Below are 5,171 nucleotides of genomic sequence, written 5' to 3'. Positions count from 1 at the left end.
GAATGGTAAAGAAGATGTGATATGTGTATGTATATGTCTGTATATATATACATATATATGTGTGTGTGTATATATATATATAATGGAATATTATTCAGCCATAAAGAAGAATGAAATTGTGCCATTTGCAACAACACGGACAGACTAAGAGGGCGTTATGCTAAATCAAATAAGTCAGTCAGAGAAAGAAAAATACCATATTACTTCACTTATATGTGGAATCTAAAAAGCAAAACAAATTAACAAACAAAACAGAAACAGATGCATAGAAACAGAGGAAAAAACGGATGGACTTTAGAAAGGAGGAGTTTGAGGGGTTGGATGAAATAGATGAAAAGGATTAAGAAGTACAAACTTCCAGTTGTAAAATAAATAAGTCACTGGGATGTAATGTACAGCATAGTCAATAATATTGTAATAACTTTGTGTGGTGACAGATCGTTACTATACATTTTGGTGATCAATTCATATTGTATATAAATATCTAATCACTATGTCATACACCTGAAACTAAAATAATATTTTAAGTTAGCTATACTTCAATAAAAAAGTTAAAAAGAAAAAAATAGTGTAAAAGAATAGCATTTGTTATGGGTTTGTTTAGGTTTGTAAAAGAATGGAGAATTGTGTGGTAAATAGTAAATACTGTTAACTCATGGAAAGTGAGACTGCAAAGGTGAAGAAGAGATTATTATGCTTTACTTTATAGACTTTTATTTCATAGTTTTACTGTTACTCTTTTTTTACAATAAAGGTTTATTAGTTTCATAATTTTAATGAAATATGCTTTTTCTCTGGATTTAATTTTCCCTGACTACTATGAAGTAGAGCAAGTTTTTATATATTTATTCATTACTTGTATTTCTTCTGCTGTGAATTGCCTATTCATAGCTTTTGCCCATTTTTCCATTGGGGAGATTTTTTTCTCTATCAATTTTTAAAAGCTCTTTGCCTATTAGTGAGATTAAGAATTTTTTTGGTCATATATATTGCAAATATTTTTCCAGGTCCATTGAATTATTTTAGTTTTTATGTGATCAAAGCTAACAGTCTTTGCCTGAAGCTCTTAAAACAGTAAGTTAGATCTATATGCTTTGCTGTGTATAAAATATTAAGTGAAATAAAACAAGTTGCTGAGTGATATATATAGTACAATCTTATCTTCTCATTTAAAAAATAGAGGAAAATATATTATGCTTGCATATTTTTATGAGAAAAGATAAAAGTATGGAATGATGAAACCCAGACTATTAACACTGATTATCTCAATGATGTGAGATGGGAGAAGAAGCGATTATTAACTATTTCTTTACACATCCATATATGACTTGACTTGTTACAGCAAGTATGTATGGTTATTGTAAATGGAAAAATATTAAAAGAATACTATCACTGTGCTTTCAGTATCCTCCTTGGATGAGAATGTATATCATGTAGGGCATGTACCGCTCTCACAGATTCTTCTTGGAAGCACTATAAGAGGAATAATTGATTGGATTTGTTCCCTAAATTATGGTTGGGAGAGTAGCATAGTCACACATTCCCAGAAGTAACACACTAACCCCCCAACACACACACACATACACACAAAAAAACCTGACCTTAAAGACCCTCTTTAACGTTTGAATACTGCAAAGAGAAAAACAGAAGAAATGGAAGTACATACTTGCAGATTGTGATTGAGAGTGCACTTTGTGTGGTAACGCCTAGGATCAGGAGGAGGCTAAAGGGAGAGGGAAGGAGGGGTGGCAATGTTTGCATTGCTTGGCACTTGCTCCACATATAAAAATAGCTAGTTATGTCTTTGAATTCTAACCAAGTGTAGCATTTGTTCTGTGACTTTATATAAAATGTAGTTTCATGGGTGTGACTTAAGGATAGTGCATGTCCCTAAGTTGGAAACAGAATAGCAATGTCTTCTCAGTGAATAGCCAGATACCGCAATACATAGGGGAAAAGAACAGTAGTTGTAGTTTCTCAGAATTGGAAAGGATTTAGGGTTGCTTTAGTTCAATCTACCTTCTAATCCATGAGTTCTTTGTACAAATCCAGGGCAGATGATCCAGGGTAGTCTCCTCCTGAAATATTTCCAGTTAGAGAGAGTTCTTTCCTTCATAAAGCAGCTAATTCTTTATAGTGACAACTATTAGAATGTTCTTTAAATTGCTATATGTTTTACCTTCTTGGAACATCTATCCACTGATCCTTCCTTATTATGACTTCCCATTAAAAATATGTGAAGATAACTACTCCATCTCCCTAAGCCTTCTCCTCAAAAGGCTGTATATCACCAGTCCTTCAACATTTCCAAATGTCATAATTTCTAAATTATTAACCATTATTCACTTTCCCTAGTTTGCAGACTATTTAATTTGTTTAAATATAATATTCTGAAATAATCAGCCCTCTTCTGGTGTCTTTACCTGGGTACAATTTAAAAAACTGTCCTTGGTTCGGCTATCTTACTGGTCTTTCTGGTATCACTGTAATACTAGATTAACGTTACCTTTTAAAGTTGTTTCTCCCCTTGTTGTTCTTATGGAATTGATTATTTGTTTTTCAAACCAAGATGCAAAAATTCACACTTATATCTGTAAAATGTCATCTGGTTGGTTTAGGCCAATAATTCTAGGTTCTTGCACAGTCCGATTCTCTATAGAATGCCCCTGCTACTTTAATGCTCTAGTCCATGCCCAGAGGGAATGCAAAATGCCATAAGCAAAAACAACCAGAGGAAAAAGACAGCCAAAAGCCAGCAGAACGGGCCTTCATTTGTGCTTATTCTTTGCTGCACTTCAGTTTGCCCCCTGCCTCCCTTTCCTAACCCCCTGCTCATTCATCATTCTAGCTTCCTGGCAGCTCCAGTCTCATCTCTAGTTTTATCTTCTCAGCTTGTCTACTTCACTGCCTCCCAAACCTATGGCCAATTTATTGCTTGTCTTCTCTACCCTATTCTGACCTTGGGACCCTTTCCTTTGAATTAACCCTAAACACTACCTTATGTCTCAGCCCAATCACTTCCTCAGCTCTACTCCCTTCTTGCTCACCCTTGGAGTGGTCAACCTATATATTAATAATTCTTCACAGTTTGGGTTCATCAACAAAAGTTATATGCATGTCTTTCATGTTGTCACCTAAAACATTGATAAATAAGTTGAAAACCAAGACAAGGATAGAAAATCTGTATCACAGTCTTTTTAGAGTTACTTTCCTTAGGATTCTATTTATTTTTCCACTAATTTTAACAAACCTTATTTCTTAAATCATAGAGAGTTGCACTGTCCAGTATAGTGGCCTCTAGCCATTGTATAATTTTAAATTATACTCTGTATAAATTATGTACTGTATAAATAAATTTAAAGTTACCTCAATTAAAATTAAATTAAATTTAAAATTCAATTCCTAAGTTGTAATAGTCACATTTCAAGTAATCAGCCACATGTTTCTAGAGGCTATCATACTTAATTAACGGTGCGGATATTGAACACTTTTACCACCACAGAAGTTCTACTGAACAGTGGTACTCCAGAATATATATTTCATTATGCTCAGCATAACCTTATATCAGTATCACAAATTCTCTTCAATTTGCTATTGATTCGTTAGTCAACTGTTTTGTTCATCTAATCATGCCCTTCTGTGCTTTTTCCATCCCACATTTGCCTATCTAGTCTAAGAGGATATTATAAGATTCTTTTTTGAAATAAAAATGCATTGACTATAGTAGTATCCTGGTCTACTTGGTGAGCAACTCATTTGACTAGTTATTTATTGCTTTGTAACAATTCATCCCAAAATTTAGTGGTGTCAAAATATCATCTTTTCTTATCTCTCATGTTTTCTATGGGTTAGGAATTTAGGAGTGGCTTAGTTCAGGGTCTGTCATGAAGTTGCAGTCAGATATTACCTGTGAGTGCTATCATCTTAAGGCTTGAATGGGGCTGGGAAATTCACTTCCAATGTAACTCATTATATAATTGGCAAGATGGTATTGGATGTTGTCCACAGGCCTCAGTCCTTCTCCATGTAGGTTTCACCACAGGGCTGCTTCAATGTCTTCAAACCCTGGCAACTGGCTTCCACCAGATCAAGCAATCTGAGACACCTAGGTAGAAGCTTCAATGTCTTTTATGACCTAGCTTTATAAGTCATACATTAGCACTTCATCCATATTCTATTGGCCACACAGGTCAGCCCTCATTAATTGTGGGAGGATACCACACAAGGTCATGTCATGAATGACAAGATGCCTTGTTCACTGGGGGGTACCTTGAAGGTTGATGTCACATAATTCAAAGTAAAATATGAGCTGGTTTGTCATGGTACCTTATTAATGTATCCCTGCTTGCTCCTGGGAAGTACCTCCTAGGAGCCATCTACATAATATTCTGTGAGAATTCCCTTAGAACCAACATCAAGTTTACTGGTCTATAGTCTCTGGAATCTATCGTTTTGTTCTGTTTTGAAAATTGGAATTTTGTTTTCAAATTTGCAGCACTTCTATTATATTCCGAAGATCACCATAATCACATATGTAGGGTTTTTTAAAAAATTTTAAGTCTGTCATTTTTCTGAGCCTAGATATTTGCCCCTCAGCACAACAGCTGAGTACTCTCTATCAATTTTCTCTCTTCTCCAACACTATTGTGTAGTATATCACATATTTTTTTGTTGAAGTAATGTTCTCTCAGGACATTCTTGATTCTGTGTGTATTTGTGCATGTACATGTTGCTCTCTACAAGACAGAACCATGAATAAGAATCTTACTTCTTGAGACATAAATTTAAAAAATAAGGGAACAAAAGAATAAGGAGAGAATATCATGTGTGTGTGTTTTCCTAAAGTTTATTGTCATCGAGAATGGTGTACACCAAATTGTTAACAACTTGGGGGAGGGGGTTGTGGTGGTAGTATGTGATTGGATGGAGAAGGTAGAGACTGTTACCTTTTTCTGCATTCAACTTTGAGTTGTTTGACATTACAATGAGTTGATATTTTCTAATACAATAATATAAGACATTAAAAATATGCTGTCTATCGTTATTACTTCCTCTCTCAGTGGCAGTGCTGTGACCTAGATTTAGGAAAGCATTGCCCATATATTTCCTGTCATCAGTCTATAGCACACTCTCATAACAATACCACTTCCATTTTCTCTTTCCTTTTAATC

Source organism: Mesoplodon bidens, assembly GCF_964165515.1.
Source record: "Mesoplodon bidens genome assembly, chromosome: X".
Lineage (NCBI taxonomy): Eukaryota > Metazoa > Chordata > Mammalia > Artiodactyla > Ziphiidae > Mesoplodon > Mesoplodon bidens.
The sequence above is the reverse complement of the archived record's forward strand: the minus strand, read 5'-3'. Positions refer to the sequence as shown.